Here is a 17,082-nt window from a genome sequence, read left to right on the forward strand (position 1 = left end):
GAAATATTTGCAGAGAGCCACTTTGTAGGTAGTGTGTAAGCGACAGTTCTCTCTCATCTGTCCCTCCAGCACCCAGTAGCCAGCACATAGTGTCCAGTTTGCCCATAGATCTGCTTCCACCAAGAGCCTGTGAGCTGCTGCGGAATCTTTGCCTTCCAAGTTCGGAGCATAAAAGCTCAGAGCCTGGCACCCCGTGGGTGCTCAATAAACAGATCAGAGAACAACGATCGCAGGCAGGTCGCTCCCCCGCTGGACCCCCTCCCTCTTTGTAAGCAGGTAATCTCCGGGCTCCTTCCTCTCTGGTGCCTATACTTAACGATTTCCTTTTTTATGACAGGCCTAGGAATCACATTTAGGGAAGGTGGGTGGGTGTGTGAGAAGAAACTGATTAAAAGGTTAGTGCACATTTTTGGTTCCCACTTCCGAATCTTTCAGAATTTATTTTTGCCTACTTAATAAAAAGAGCCATGTCACATTTCTTTAGCTTGTCTTCTGGGTTTCTTTCTTTTCTTTTCTTTTTTTTTTTAAGTCTTTATTTTAAACCGCCCACTCCAGCCATCCCAGGACGCGGCGACGAGGGGGCACAGACGGGAGGAGCATGTGCCCGGGAAGGGGGAGCAAGTCGAGTTCCACTGCCCGGGCGGGGGCCGGGGAGACGGCAGAGTTCAGGGGCTTTTGCAAGGAGCAGCGCCCGCGCGCCCCTCCGTAGGGGGCGTCCCCTCTCCGAGGCCGCGCACACCGGGTGGGCTCCCGCGCCCAGCCCTCCAAGCTCCCGCGTCCCCAGCCCGGGGCCGGCCGGAGGGGCGGGGCCGCGGCGGGGCGGGGCGGGGCGGGGCGGCGGCGCTGATGTAATCCCGGCGCCTGGGCGGAAGGATATGGAGCGCGCCCGGTTGGCGGGGCGCTGAGGCCAGTTGCCGGGTAACGGAGCGGAGCGGCCGCGGCGCGCCGCCTCCCGCCCTCCGCGAGTGGCGCCGGAGCCGCCGCCGCTTTACGTAAGGCGCAGGCCAGGGCCGCCCGGCGCTCGGCAGCCGCTCGGAGCCCTCGGACAGAGAGGAGGCGCCGCCGCCGGCCGCCAGGCAGGTACCACGGGAGGCCGGGGCGGGCAGGCGGCGGCCCCGCGGTCGGGCGGCGGCGGGCCGGGCAGGCCGCCGCGGCCAGCGGGCTCCGGGGCCAGCCTGAGGGTGGCCGGGCCGCCCCGCGGGCCGCGGGCCCCGCGAGAACCCCGGCCCGGCCCCGGCGTGCGGTGGGCTGCGGGCTCGGGGACCCCGGTTCGGGGCCCGGCTTGCGGCCGCGCTCCGGGCGCCGGGCGAGCGGAGGGCGTACGATGAGTCCGCACAATGGGCCGGTGTCGCCCCGCAGGGAGCGGCTCTCTGTGGGGAGGCGAAGCAGGGGCCGGACACGGAGCCGCGGCGCCCCGAGCGGGCGGCGGCAACGCTCCTGGAGCGGCCGGCCGGCGGGTGGGCGCTCGCTGCGCGGCCCCCTCCTCTCCAGCATTGTCCTTTAGGGGCCCGGGAAGGGAAACCGCCGGCGGGGGAGGGGCCGTGCGGGGCGGGGCCGGCGCTGACTGACGGGCGCGCGGGCCTGTGGCGCGGCGCGGGCGGGGCGGGGCCGGCCGGCCTGGGGGCGGGGCCTGGCGCGCGCGGGGCGGGCGCGGTACAAGGTTTGGCGAAGGTTACGGCCGCCTACGGGAGTGACGGGCCCACAAAGTCACCCGCAGCCGCGGCGCGAGAGGACCTGAGCCTGCTGGCTTCCGAGCTCAGGAGTCGGCCGCGGCCTCTCGGAGCTCTCCGCACCTCCCCGCCTGAGAAACGGGGGTTGTCACCTGTGAAATGCTGCGTGCTGCCCCAGGATTTAGCGTGCAGCCGGCCGTGCGCACAGGACAGGGCCTGCACGTGTCTGGTAGCAGATCCCCAAATGTGACAGAACCCAGTTTTGATTTCTTTCGCCACGTCTCAGATTTTGTCCTCTGTAGGCAAGCTATAGAGACGTAACCTTGTAGAAAGTATAGGAGATTAAATGGGGAGAGGGTTGGTTATGTGGTTCGTTGGAATGATTTAACTAAATGCGGTTCCTGCTAATAATAATTACCTGGGTTGGACACTTGGTTCAAGTTCCTGAGAATGGGTTTTACATCTTTGGATCTTTGCTTGTTTAAGAAGGAAAAACGGTGGTAGGAGATTGGTGAGGGGTGGGGGCAAGCAGTTTTGATTATAGGTGATGCTGTGGATAAAACTATTCAAGCTCGATTTCTTCTATGTAATTTATAAGGTCCGTGCCAGAACACTTTGACCATATCATAGGCTTTGAATTTAAAGGGGGTGGGGGAATTCACCACTCTGCATCTTGAAGGTCCGATGTTCTCTCATTAGTTATTTTGCATCGATCCATTCTGAAATGGGTCTCAGGATCTTTTGGCCATTCCTCTGTGACAAACACTGTTTCTGAAATTGTGCCTTTGCATTGCTATAGATAAACTGCTAGCAATTACTGCTTATTCTAGATTCATTTTCTGTACCTCTGAAAGAATGAATCTTTAATAATTGAAAAAGTTTTACTGCTTCAGCTTGGGCACCTTATAAATGGTTTTTATGTAAGCCTGTTTCATCAATGAAATGCCAGTTTGGCCGCTGGAACATCGAATGGAGGGGAGAGTACTACTCTTAAATATTTAATCCCATACTGAGTGGAATTAGAGGTGTAGGTTTTTTGTTAAAGAAAAGTACAGGTCTCTAACATGGTGTTAACATAAGGCAGCTCTATTTTACAGGTAATTAGCTTACTTGTTACACATTTGTAAACACAGGAAAATTACGTGGATTTTTAGCACTTCTCTAATGATTATAGATCACGCTGCTTTTACAGCAGTACTTTTCAAAAGTAATGGAATTAAAAAAAATAGCAGCATGGAAAAGTACTGAGCCTGGGTTTTCTGTTTTAGCAGCATTTCACTTGGAGCAGTTAACGGCCTCTGAGCCAGTTTCCTCATCTGTAAAATGGGAAGAATGATGACACTTGTTAGGATGATTGGAGTGATCGAGTGAGGGGAGATGCGAAATAATTCCAGCAGCATTCAGCTCCTTTAAAATATTGGAGCACAAGTTTGAAAATATTCCTTATGTTTGAAATATACTTCTGCCAGCAGATAACATGTTTTTTGATTAAAATGGTTTTTAAAAAGATTTATACTCATTAAAAAGCAATTTGCTTTTGGAGGGGCTTATTTAAGGAACGCTGGGCGTGGATTTGAAAGACTCAGGTGTGTGTCTTAGCTCATCTCACACTCCCTGGTCACCGTGGGCAAGGCGGGTGGGTAAATCTCTCTTGGACTTTAGTTTTTTTTATTCTGAGAAATGAGAACAGTCTTGTCTGTGCTGTTTTTGCTTTGTAGTGTCACTTAGAGTGGCTATACTTTTGTGTGTTGCATGTCCTCATTCAGATGTGAGGTGACATCTTCACAGCACATTCGTCCTCCTCATTACCCAGGCTGAGCTTCTGAGTTTTCCCGTTCTTGACCAGATTCGTGCCAGGTCCGCCTGCACGTCCCTTTTCCTTAGGGTCCCCCTGCTGCCCGTGGGTTCCCGGCAGCCCTCGCGTAGATGGGTACCGCAGGCCTGACCGCTGGCCTCTCTCTAGGCTCTCTGGTCCTCCTGTGTTCTGTCACCAGAACTGCGGACTATGTCAGTCGAGTCATGCCGTGCCCTCCCCCCACGTGTACACGAGGTCCTCAGTGTTGCTTTCCTTCCGTCACACCGGGGGGCCATGACCTAGTCTGCCGGTTGGCTCACTCCTGCAGGGACGTTCACCTGGAGGCGCTGTCACCTCTCCTGGTGTTAAAGGGTTAGGCAGCCATTCCAAGGCCAAGGTTGTCTGGCTCGTTCTGACCTTTACCTTCCTATTTCACCGTGTCTCTCATCACTGCTCGTTTCAACACTGGACCTCTGGCCACTTTTGTGGTTTTCTGTCCAATTCCTTTGTTCTGGAATGTCCTTTCTGCCTGTTTCTTCGTATCAGAGCCCTTAATACTGAAGGTTTGGCTTGAGTACTTGTACTTCTAGGAAAGAGGCTTCCCTTGTTTTCAGAATTCACTCCTCATTCTTCTTCCACACACCGTGCTTGACTCCATTCAGTGATTTGTTCCTCCTGACTTTTTATTCTTTACATGGAGGTCTTTCCTGGATTATAAACTCCTTGAGGGAAGAGAGGAAAATCTTATCCACTGCTGGTTCTCTCCAGTGTGCGGCGTAGTCTTTTACATACTACTTAGTAAGTGTTTGACTGAATTAACTCAGTCGCTCTAGACTGATTTCACCGGGGGTGGGGACGGGGGAGGTGGCTGTATGTGAGAGCTTGGTGAATCCATCCACTTGGCACACTCAGAACAAGGCCCAGCACGTAGGAAGTGCTCAGTAAGTGGCAGCTTTTACCTGTTAGCTGGAGCAGGTGCAGAGAACACTAGTGTTGGGTAAGTTGATTAACTCTACAGTTTATGCCAGTTTACTGTAACAGAGTTCACAGATTTTTTTCTGGTGCTTGTGTATAAAGAAAAAAATCCGGTCTCTCCAGCTGCATCTCTGTTCTTTCATTAATTCTGAGAATAAGCAGAAAAGTGAGTATTTGATTGGGGAGGGCTTTTGCAGCAGCAGATTCATGATGGTGGTCCAAAATTATTTATTTTGAAGATACGCAGACCTGTCGGTAGGTGGGCCAGGTGTTTTGTGTGCGGCTTAAGAAAGTCAGTGGAAAATGGAAATTGTTAAATTTTATTCTGTTATTTTTCAGTAAAGCAAATGTTTTCAATTTAAACTTATTTCTCGAAATTATTCATTAAGCAATAGACTCTCACTGTTCAGTATTTGGAATGACTGTCAAAATTGAAATTCTGTTTTTGATGTCATCTCTAAGGCTTGTCCCTGCCCTACGCTTTCTCCATAGCCCTGTCTCTTTTCTCTGGTTGGCAGTCTTACCCCTGGCCAAATAGAAAGTAGGAGAGGAAAACCAGCTATAATTTGGAAACTTTTAATTAAATAGTTACTATTTTTAAGTTTATATGCATTTACCGATTAACACGTTGTATCCAGAAACTTGAAATATGGAATTCCCTATTTGCAGCAGAAGAACGTGTATTGACTGCTGCTCAACGTACATTGACTATACTTATGAGCTTTTTAAAGATCATATATTCCTAGTAAATTGCTCTTAAAACCTGCCCCAAAGGGTTGGGGATGATATGGCTATCCCAGTAGATGAAACGGCATTAGAAATAAAGGCAGTACAACAGGTAGAAAATTAATAATTGCAAAAATGCTTGAGAATGTGTTGCTTTGTGTGTGTGTTTCTAGCTAGAGTGATGAAGGATGAAGCTGTGTGTGTGCATACGTGTGCGTGTGCGTGTGCGTATGCGCGCGCTTCCCTTGTGAACAGAGTGAGCCTAGGCACTGTGTGCTGCGAGTCTTACGGTGCCTGGCACAGGGGAGTGGTCACTCAGTACACATTGAAGTGAAACGAGCCAGTCACCTATGGAGAAAAAAATGCATGGAGATAAAGATGTGTAAAGAAATGTGCCTCAGTGCATTTTCAGTTTTTTGGGGGGACGTGGGGGGTGGTTATTTTTCCCTTTCAGCCTGGAGTTTGCTTCTAGCTCAACTACTTTTTCCAGAGTCCCTTCGTAATCTCAACAGCCAGTGAGTGCATAACTGTTTCAGGATTGTTTGTCCAGTTTGGGGGTTTCTTCAAGATCTTTTTTTTTCCATTAGTTCCTAGCCTTTTCTTAAGTGTCTGATTAACATTTTGCTCCTTGTTAGCCTCTTCCTTAAACATTTTAATTGAGGGGAAATTGAAATCGAAGACACATTTGAGGACCTTTTTTGGCGGTGGTTACTTGCCGCTGCTTTCTTGGGTTCCACTGCAAATAATTGAGTACCGGTTGTGTTTTTGTTAGTAATTTTTTGCTGGTACCATCTAAGGAGTTTCTTGTTTACATAAAATATAAAGCTTAATTTAATATTGTTAGAGTATATTTTGTGTGATTTATCAAAACATTGTTTTGAATATAAGTCATTGTTGCAAAACCTATTTGTTCTTTTAAAAGTACATGTTAGAAATCTAAGACAAGAAGTAAATTATAAGATGAAATGTAAGCCTTCATCCCCTTGCCGTCCTATACTCATCTTAAAAAATGACTGATAAATTTCTTGGATGCCATAGAAAAAAATATGCCTGTACTTCTAAAAAAATATGAAGTCATTGTAAAGAGCGTTCTCGGTTTAAACAAACGCTAAATGTTGTGTCTTTGAGTACTTTCTGTATCAGCACGTACAGAACTAGTTCACGTACAGATCTACTTTGCCGCTTTTTTTGTGTGTACCAAATATTCCATTGTACGAACGCGCCAGAATTTATTGAGCTGGTTGGTGGGATAGGCTCCCATGCTGTCGTAACAGGGCTGCAGTGAACGATCTAACTCACGTGTCTTGGTGAACTTTCCCGAGTAGCCTCTTTATTACTCTGAGCAGCCTTAAAAAAAAAAAAACCGACCAACAAGTTTCTGTCTTCTCTGAATTATCATTGATCATGTTACAATTTTTCTTGGGGGCTATGTTAGTTTTAATAAGTTTAGACATTAGGCTGGATGTTTTTTTCTCTGAGGTCATCCTGTGATGGAATTTGGTGTTATTAAGGAAGACAGCCTTTTGTCTTGCACATTAAATATTTGATTAATAAAAATTACGAAGGCTCCGGGGCTGCTATCTGAGCCAGCACCTGCAGAGTCCCGGGGGCTCTCGCTGGGTTTGGTGCTCTGCCGTTGCAGTCTTCGTGGTCTTAATAATTTGCAACACTACCTCGCAACTTATGTAGCCAGTCCTGTGAAGACTTTAAAAGAAGCAGGTAAGAATCCCTCATCCTCACATCTCCTGCTCCTGCTCCTTGTCAGTGCCTCCCACTGATAGTTTAGTTTTTCTGCTCAGAGCCTCCTCAATGCATATCTAAGCGCACACTTATGTATGCTTGAATTTTTTTTGAAAAACTGCTAAATCGAAATCCATGCAAAGTCAGTGTATATTTTCTTGAAAAACTCCATAATGATCTAGAATGCAACAAACTTAAAAACAATTTTTAAAGGAGCTCTAAAAATCTTAGCTGTAGGAAATTGGTACTGAACTGCATTTTTAGATGTTGTATTTTTTTTTTTTAAGCGTACTTTTTTGAAGCTTTAGGGAAACAACTTATGTTTCAGAGTGTTAAAATATCTATCTCTGGTGAGATTTGTTTTCTAAAATCTAGTAAATAAACTCTAAGGCCATCATAGGAATGAAAATAAAGTTCAGCCATCAGTTAGGCTCACTTGAACAAGGGATTCCCTGGTGGGTGCAGAGGATTACCTGGGGCTTGATTTCGTTAAAAAAGTGGTCAGAATTCATCGGGAAGGAGAAACATAAACAGTGCTTAGAAGTAGCTACAGAAAATGGGTAAGGAGGACAATGAGCTCACACTTGTTAAAACGGTTCCTACATGTCGGGCCTTGTGATAAGGACCTTAGGTAAACCATGTCATTTCATCCTCCTGGCAACCCTTGAGAGACCTGGTATTATCCTCGTTTTACAAATGATGAAACTGGCTGAGAGGTCTCAAGGAGCTTCTCCAAGGTTTCAGATAATCTATGGCAGAGCAGGAGCCCAAGCTTCCATCCTCGCAACCCGAAGTTCATGTTCTTTCCACCGCCCTGCCCTTCCTAGGGGTTTATTCGTTCACATCGCGTTTGATGACTACCCGCTCCGTCCTGGGCACAGATGCCAAGACGATTAGACATGCAGGAGGCTTACCGGGGCCATTGTGAGTAAGGGAGAGCGGGGGAGCAGGAGCGCATAGGAGGGACCTTTCGATTTCCAGGCCGATGTGAGTCTGCGCAGGAGGTGGGGAGGGCCTGAGTGGGAGCAGCCTCAGGCCTGGACAGTTTGGGGGAAGTCTTGGCCAGGCCAACTGGAGGTCTGCTCAGCACTGCTGGGGGCAGCCCGAGGGACTTCATGGCCCGATGTCTTTGCTTTGGTGACTCGAATGTGCAGCCGCCAGAGGCTGTTGGTCAGCTTGGCTCCTCACAGCAGGTTCTCTTGAAGGACCATCTGAGCAGGGTGCCCCCATGGCCACCATGTGCAGCACTGTTCTGTCCTGGAAGGGGTCGGGGAAAGACTGACGCCAGTATCAGAAAGCAAGTGGATGCGCACGGCCAATGAAAATTCGTGCTAAGAGGAGAAAGCAAGCAGGAGGTGGAGGTGTGGTGTCGTATAGATGGACAGAGAAGGGCTCGGATGAAATGACACTGGAGCTGAGCCCTGCAGGAAAAACGGGAGAAAGGTGTGGGGACGTCCCAGGAGCACAGCATTGGGCGGGGCGGGGGGCAGAACGAGTGAAGGTCCTGACTCTGGATGCGTTGCGAAGGTAGAGCTCAGAGGATTTGTAGATGGAGTGGACATGGGATGTGGGAGGAAGAGGGGGAGTCAGTATGACGCCAAAGCTTTTGGCTGGAGCAACGAATTCACAGAGTCGACCTTGACTGACATTGGGAGGGTCATGGCAAGGATGGCGGTGATAAGAATTCAAGGTTTATTTTTTTCTTAAAGACATGAGTTGAGATACCAGTTAGACACCTAACTGTCTAGTGGATCGATGGCTCTAGAATCCTGGGGTTCAGGAGAGAGCAGCAGAGTAGAGATGACATTTGGAGTAATCGCTGCCTAGATGGTATTCACAGTCATGGGACTGGAGATCAGCTGGGACTGTGCTGTTCGGTAAGGTAGCCGCGAGCCGTACGTGGCTTTTGAGCACTTGAAATGTGGCTATTTTTACTGGAGCTGTGTCAAATACATGCCTGATTTCAAAGATTTAGTATGGGAAAAAACAACATGAGATATTGTTCAGTCTTTTACCTGGATTATATTTGGAGTGATAATATTTTGAATATATTGAGTTAAATACGTTAAGATTAATTTCAGTTGTTTTTCTTTCTTTTTTAATATGGCTACTAGAAAATTTTAAATTATGTACATGTGTCTCAGATTTTGCTCTTGGGCAGCGCTGACGGAGCAGGTGAAGGTGGGTAGAGGAGAAGCGCCAGGACTGGCCCGAAGCCAGCGGGGGGCTGGGGAGCCCCGGGCCGGGGCAGCAGAGCGATAACAGTCGGGGGCTGTGGGCAGGTGAGCCTCGCTACAGCTTCTCCAGAACTCGGGTAAGAGAAGAGTGTTGGCAGCGGGCCCTGGCTCGGCTCCCGAGACGGGAACAAGCCTCGAGGTGGTCTGCGGGCCGGGGGCTCTTTCCCTGTACGAGTGTTTTTTTAAAGTGGGTGTCATCAGGACGCCCAGACCTGCGTTTTATTGGATGAAGAAGTGAATAAGAGTCCTGGAGAGTCCGGATGGCGGGGGCCAGGTGTTGGGGCCGTCCCGCGGCTCCTGGTGCGTCCGCTCACCTTTTGAGGTTCGGCATCGGGCTCTCCCGCTTTGAGAAACGTTTGCGCGGCAGGGGATTAGACCTTTCTGAGCGGAGGGGTGGCACGCCTCTGGAGCTGACGCCGCCCACCTCTGTTTCCTCGCGTCACACCTCGCTGTCACACCTCGCTGTCACACCCCTGTACACTTTCTGCTGGAACGAAGGTTGCTGCAGCGCAGATGCGGCTGCCGTCAGACCGCAGGCGGCTGTGCCGCGTTGGGTTCCTAGGACCGCACTAACCAGTCGCGGGGCTTAGAACAGTTTCTTCTCTCACGGTTCTGGGGGCCAGAAGTCTGAAACCCAGGTGTCTGCAGGGTCGGCTCCTCTTGGGACTCCGGGGAAGGGCCTGTGCCGTGCCTCGCTCAGCTCCCGATGGCTGCCGGCGGTCGTCGGCATTCCTTGGCTTGTAGGCAGGCACTTCAGTGTCTGCCTCTGTCTTCCTGTGGCCTTCTGCTCTGTGCGTGTCTGTCCAGATGTCCCTCTTATAAAGACATTGGTTATAAGATTAGGGTCTGAACAGAGGTGAATTGAACGTGAATAGTGAGTGAGCTGGTGAGCAGGTGAGTGAGAAGGAGCTAATAATCGAGAGTGCCCAGGACCGCGATTCGCACATCCGAGTTCTTAAGTGGAAGACAGTCCCCACAGAGGGGGGACATGGGTTCCGGTTTATCTGCGGAGCAGACGACGGTGCGGCCCGCTGAGGATGAGGACGCTCATTTTGTACATGGGCCGAAGTCACATTTTCTTAGCTTTTAAATTATTAGACAACATGCCACTGTTGCGCCCCAAATTAAGCTGCTTTGTGTCCCCCACGGCGTCTTGCACGTGGTAAGCACCTGGTGGTGGTTTATGATGTGGGAATACAGTCAGGGGGCACCTGGATCCGATGGGGTAGTCAGTTCCCTTATGGGTTCTTTGGGAGTCAGGTTCTCTGGAAAACAGCTTAGCGTGCAGAATGTTGACTGAGTCCCCCGGGTCCATACCCATGGGAGGGAAAGAGGGCTTGGCCTGTCATGCAGATAGACCCAGCCACAGCCTTGGCCAGGTCCATGAAGAGCTGCGAAGCTAGAATAGGCCCGGGTTAGACCACGGGGCCAGACCTGGATGCTCTCGGCAGTCAGCGTGAGATGTTGTATGGGGCAGCTCTCTGCAGGTGCGGCAGTCCTGAGGGGCGACGTGGCACGGCTGGCGGCCAGTGACAGGTCCTTCCGTTGGGGGTGTGGGTAGTACACCGCAGTGTCCACCACAGTTAGACAGTGTTTTTCTTAGAAAACTTTTTGATTGGTTTTATTCATTGGTTGGCCTTCTCGAAAAATATAGAGTAAGTCTGTTCACCATTTTCCGTGACTCCCCTCAGCTCCCCCATCCCCTACCACATATGTAGTGCGTGCGTGTGTGTGAGTGAACAGAGTTATAGTGCACATTAAACTTCTTTCCCAGGTTAAACATACTGGTTTCCTTAAACATGTTATTTGCGTGGTATCTGTGCTGACTTGCTATTTTCTTGGTGTACGGTTGAGACTCCCTTGATTTTCTTTAACAATCTGTGTGTTTTCGGATGTGTAGCTGTGGCATTAAGGACCGAGCTTGGAGTAATAGCTCATCCTCAAAATTTTGGAACCTATTTCATTTGAATTTAAAGTTCTGCGTTCATATAACCCTGTCTCTCTTTTACCCCGGTTGACTTGCTCCTGCTTCGATGGTTTGAGGGACTGCATAAGGACTCTGTGGTCCAGCCGGGCCACCTGGGAGCAGATGTCACTCTCGGAAAGCCAGTCAGGAGCAGAGCTGACCCTTGGTGCTGGAGCTGTCACTTTGGGGCCAGAAGTGGCCCTCGGGTGGTTGTGAGCTGCTGTCAGATGGTCTGTGCTAGTGAGGAGCTTGACTCTAGGGCGAGTTCAGCCTGCTTTCAAATCCCAACTCTTGCTTTTTCATTGTGTTTGGGGGAATTAATTTTCTAAGTTTCTGTTTCATCTAAAAAAATAATAATAACAGTATCTACCTCATAGTATTGTTAGAGGAAAACAGAAACACTTGGGGCGGGGATTCAGGGGCCAGGAGCTGCTTCGCTGTCGCTGGAAGAAAGCCACACTTGGACATGAGGAAGAATGTGTGGTCACCAATGCCAGAGAGAGGCGGCTGAGCTAGATCCCTGATCTTGGCGACCTTCAGGTGGAAGGGAATGTCCTTAACCGGCTCAGGGTGTCTGCAGAGAACCTACAGAGCAGAAGCGGCAGTGAGGAGGGGCGGGGACCTTGCTGTCTAACCTGGTGTGGGACACAGGGCCCACGGGTCTGGCCGCTGAGGGCCAGCAGGCCCGAGGCAGCGTTAGCAAGTGGGCTGCAACCAAGAAACACAAACTTGTTGTCATTTGCAGATAATGACAGGGTAGACAACCTAAGAGACTCTGTAACCTAGTATCTAGGAATAGATGTGACAGCCAAGGTCTGTGCATCAAAAATTAGAACCTATTCGAAAGACATAAAGATACTTGCAGAAATGGAGAAATGGCCCTGTTCATAACTAGGAAGACTGAGAGCCGTACAGCAGTCTGCTCTCTGCAAAGTGATCTTTATATGTGACACATTTGCAACCGAGATCCTAATAGGGTTTCTCAGAGAATGCGATGGCTGATTCTAAAATTATAGGAACAAACAAAGGGCCAAGAGCAGGGCTGGCCTCCTGAGGAGGGTCTGGAGGCGTCGTGTAAAGGATCGGTGCCGGTTGAAGGTATGGAGCCCCCGAGAGCCCCCGCTGACTGTGGTCACACTGGGCTTCGGTGCAGGGGAAGGCGCCGCTGCAGATGGGGTCACAGGGATGAGCCCTCGGTGATGCCGGCATGGCCAGTTTTCCGTATAGAAAAAAATGACATTAGATGCATTCTTCACGACTCAGTCCACTGAGTCTAGGTAGGTAACTTGTGAGTGGATTAAGGACTTGAATGTGTTATTAGATTTTTCAAGGTTGCGCAGAACCCCCAAAGGTGAACGGTGTAAACGCTGAGCGTTTCTTTCTGGCTCACATCACATACTGGCTGTGAGTCGGCTGCCGTGGCTCTGTTGCGGGTTCTTCTCATTCCGGGACCCGTGCGGAGGAGGCTGCCCCGTTTGGGACGTGCTGTCCCCGTGGTACCACAGGCGGCCAGGCAGAATCCCAGGATCACTTGTAAAGCTTCTGCTTGGACATGGTTTATATTGTGTCCGTGGCAGTCCACTGGCCAGACCAGGCCCAGGGAGTGGTGCAGGGGGCTTTGCCGGTCCATCCGTGATAACAGGAGGGACTCCCTGGACAAAGGGATGTTTAGGGCAGGAAGAGATAGTCGGGAGCAGTAATTCAGTCTGCCACAAATGTGAGGAGAACTTGAAATCTTTTAGAGGAAAATATAGACGTGTCTTTCTGACCTGAAGGTGGGGAAGGGTATCTGAAGACTGTTCTAAAACATAAAGTTCATTGTCATCTGGGGAACTTGGTAAAACAGATTCTTCCTCCTGCGGCCTTTCATTCTGTTCAGGCCACTGCGGACTGGGGGAGGCCTGCCCACGCTGGGGATGGCCCTCTGCTCTCCTCAGCCTATGATTCAAGTGCTAATCCCATCTCTAGAAACACCCAGCAGGGGGGCACCCATGGCCCAGTCAAGGTGACACATAAGCAAACCATCACAGTGACAGTCTGCTCTCATGCGCCCTTTCCTCAGTTGCTCTTGTAGTAGAGACCTCAGAGCCTGGGGGAGGGGTCCTTAGGTCTGCGCAGCCCTTTCTCTGAGTCCGAGGACTCAGGCCTCTCCCAGCACCTTCTGCCAGAGCCCCAGTCACTTAGCCTCGCGGGGGGCCTGGGCGGTGTTGGCTCTGCTGTGGAAGCTGAATTCAGCCAAATGCTTCTCTCTCCCTCTCCCAAGGACATAAAGACACAAAGGGGATTTTGCTGGAACATAATGGATCACACAGTGGCGATTCAGGTGTAGAGCAGGGCGTAGTAGGTTGGTGACCAGGGAGCACGGGAAGATGAAATTAAATTACTTGATGTGAGACTGTGTCTGGGAAGGAAAGAAAGAACGTCGAAGGAGGGACAGCTAAATAGGCGTGCGTACGTGCGTACGTGCGTAATTCTTGTGCAAGTTGAGGCCCAGTTCGCTGAGACTAAGGTCACAGTAGGAGATTTGACTTGTAGGTGGTGACATTTGATGTCGCCACTGAGTAGTTGAAATGTGAACGTCCAAGGGTATGGGACACAACTCTAAGCCAAGTCACTTCAGGTGTTGCAGGTACTGGTGGCGGGGTAAACCCTGGAAGGTACATTTGGATAAGATTAACTTATTAAACATTTCAAGGGCTGGATAATGTCTTCCCAGAGGTGTCTGATTTCATATTGACCCGAGCAGAATACTTATGACTAACCCCCAAATCAAATATTTCACATGATAGAAAACTTGATTAGAATCTATACGAAAAGAATAATCAATTTCATATTTTAGCATGAATCATTTGAAAGTTGATATTTTATGTTTAGTGTTTGGATAGTTAGCCATGCAGTGTCTTTGTCTTCAACTTTTCCCTCCTTACATTTACTTTCGTAATGTAACACTTTTTATGATTTGTACATATCAATGACGTTTTAAAGAGCTTTGACCTGTACAGGGCTCTACGGATAGTTTTCAGTCTGGTGTTTTTGTTGTTTTTGTTTTTTGAGGTAAAGGGTCTTAATTCGTGTAAAAATTCCAATCCAAAATGTGTCACCTCTGCCGAATGTCATGCTTTGCTGAGTATCTGAAATACAGTTTTGAGAATTTTGCGTTGTTCCTGTCTTGAAAGTGTCTGTATTTCGGGTTTTGAGGAGTTCGTTGCATTGATCTCGGGAGAACTCCGTCGGCCACTGGTCAGAGTCACGCTGCTCCCCTTCGTTCGGCGTGTCGCGGGGCTGCAGGAAGCACACCTGAAGCAGGTGGCATTTCCGAACGTCCAGCAGCTATGCCTGACGCCCAGCAACTGTGTGTCAGGTGCAGGAGCTTCCCGTGTAGCTCGCCCGGCCTCTGGCCTCTGGCGTGTGCCCTCTGGGCGCCACCCTCGGTCCTCCATGGTAGAGCTGCTGGCCAGTTGAGTTCACTCCTAATGGTGGCTCTGCCATTAAAATACTGTCAGAGATCTGTCTTCTGATTCACTAAAACACAGCGTGGTGCTTTCGTGAAGTGGAAACAAACCCAGGGTCATTCTGGTGGCTGCCTGCCTCGCTGCCATGTGGTCGTGGGCACCAGGCGGCACGTGGCAGGGGCCCTGCCCTTGCAGTATTGCAGAGAATGTGTTGACAGTGCAGACGTCAGCCAGTAGCCCCCAGTGCCTGCGTCAGAGCTAGTAAGTGAGGACTGAGGCATCCCGAGGGGGAAAGGGAGAATCTGGAAGTTTCTGGCACCATGTAAAAAGGAGTGCCAATCGACTTACTGGATAAAGAAGTACAGTTTATGCAGAGAAGAAGTGTATACTTAATGATCTTATTCCTAAATTAAGTCTTCAGTTTAACCTTTCAGTCCTGGGGAATTCAGGACATAAGGGACCCTAAGTGACCTGTATCTTCTTTAGAACTTGAGCCTTAGGGAAAATGTTCATTCTTTCTGGTTAGAAGGTCACATTTCCCAAAGTGTGTTCTGAAGAACACAAAAGGGGCCACAATTAAATCCGTATGGCAAGTGCTATCTGCTGTTTCCTTCCTGGAGGTTCCAGATGCACATTACCATATTAAAAGTTTCAAGATGTCCTAAAATAAACAAACCTGCTTTTGTTTCAGCTTTGGTATTTCCCTAATTTTTGCAAAAGGAAGACGTTCTATAGCAAAAATAATAGGCCTTATATCATCCAGAATACACTTCGGGAAAACTGTAGCAGGTTATCTTTACAGTGGTTACACTGTTCATTTAAATAGCATCCTAGGGTCTGTAACTGTAGTTATCTTAAGTGTCACATCTAAAGACATGATTTAGTCTTTGAAGCATATAATTAATGGATGAAAAATGAAAACAAATACTTTTAACTTATTCTGAGTTCTCAAATGTATCTCTTTTTGCAAAATCAAATAGAGAATTTTATTCTGATTCTTTAAAATTGCTAACGAGTGGGATATGAGTCAGGTAATCCATTTAAAATTTTTATATTGAATTAGATCTTTTATAGACAGATGTTAGAACATTACCAAAGTATTGCTTATTGCCTAATTTTATTTGGACAACTGTAATATACATTAGTTAGCTTACGGCTTTTTGTAGTAACTTAAAAATTGACCCATGTCTTACCAGGCAATTACAGAATTTCAGGCCATTTTTCCCCCTACATTGAAACTCGGAAGATAGATCACTGTGTTTTTGATATTAGTAGTTGAAAGCTGTAGAATTTTTATGCAGAGACATTTTGGCAACCAGCGGTACCACTTTGAAAAATTATTTTAGTGCACAACGATCTAGAATTTTCTTTGATAAAATGTTTTATGCTGGACAAAGTGGGTTTCACATTAAAGCTTTTTGCATTTTCAAAAATTCTAAAAATGTACTTCTTATAATTTTTTGTTTCTAAATAAACTTGCTTAGGGTTTTTGAAATGTGTATTTCTTAGAGTGAAGATAAGTTTCAGTTTCTCTCAAAGGAAGTTTTTAAACTTCTAAAATTTAGTTGTTAACATCACTTTTCCAACAACTTTTGTAAAAGCTTTTAGAATTTCATAATTAAGAACTTTGTTTTGCTTTGGTTTTGGGATTTTGTTCGGTAGCTGTTTTCTTTTGCAAGAGGACCGATTCTTTCAAATGTAAGTGTATACATATCCCTCTCCCCTTTGACCCAGATGGCTTTATGCATGTGTTTTCACCCTGTAAACTATCAGCAGCCTAAGAAAAAAGTCTTGTAAGAGTGTATTTGAGCCTAACTGACAATTGCTGGGAAGCAAAATCTCAACGAATTGAGAAAATGCTCTGGAGAATGGCAGTTTCGTGGCCCGTTTCATACATTAGAATCAAGGAGGAGACGTCAGGGGGCGCTCTCCTGCTCTGGGGCCGGGAGAGGTCTGCACAAGGAGACCTCTGACAGGCGGAAGGGATGCTGTCTGAGAGGCACAAGACAATGGACAGTTTCAGAGTTAAAGACCGACCTTTGTCAAGGAAGCTGCAGACCTAGGACGTGACTGCCCACCGTGACTGGCTTTTAGTTAGGAAATTTTACGTTCCGACCACCCTTTGGTCTGTGGGCGTCCCCTGAGCTTGTCAGGTTTAGTATGTAGCCACAACTGTCTGACTCAAAGTTTACCCCTTCTGGGGTGGAGGGGGGAAGGCATTTTTGTAAATCTCCGAAAGGACTTTTTGGGAGACATAAAAAACTGTAATTTTTGTAGCCCTGCTAAAGAATTCTGACATTTACCAGATCTAGATGAACTGAACACCTTATTGTAATATGATAACTTGCAAAGAAATTTTAATCTGTGAAAAGGAGTCCAGTTTTTTAAGCCAGGAATATTAACAGATGAGAATGAATCATCAAAAAACTGCCAGGTAAAAGTCAGAAATAAAACGGTGTTAATGGACACAATCAGGTTGTCTCCTTAAGAGCCCAGTTGGAACTGTGAGGACTTCGAGGCT

General features: G+C 48.3%; 1 protein-coding gene across 3 annotated transcripts in view; it reads left to right on the forward strand.

Annotated features, from left to right (window-relative positions):
• Positions 1–899: 899 nt before the first annotated feature.
• Positions 900–17,082, forward strand: part of KIAA0232 (KIAA0232 ortholog) — a 67,369-nt gene continuing 51,186 nt past the window's right edge. For 2 of the 3 annotated variants that reach the window (XM_039838230.1, XM_039838231.1), the window contains exon 1: positions 900–1,080. The gene's annotated coding sequence lies outside the window, so the exon portion shown is untranslated. The remainder of the gene's footprint in view (positions 1,081–17,082) is intronic. The other variant, XM_039838232.1, reaches the window with a different exon arrangement.

Source organism: Pteropus medius, unplaced genomic scaffold (genome assembly GCF_902729225.1).
Source record: "Pteropus medius unplaced genomic scaffold, Ma_sr-lr_union100, whole genome shotgun sequence".
NCBI lineage: Eukaryota > Metazoa > Chordata > Mammalia > Chiroptera > Pteropodidae > Pteropus > Pteropus medius.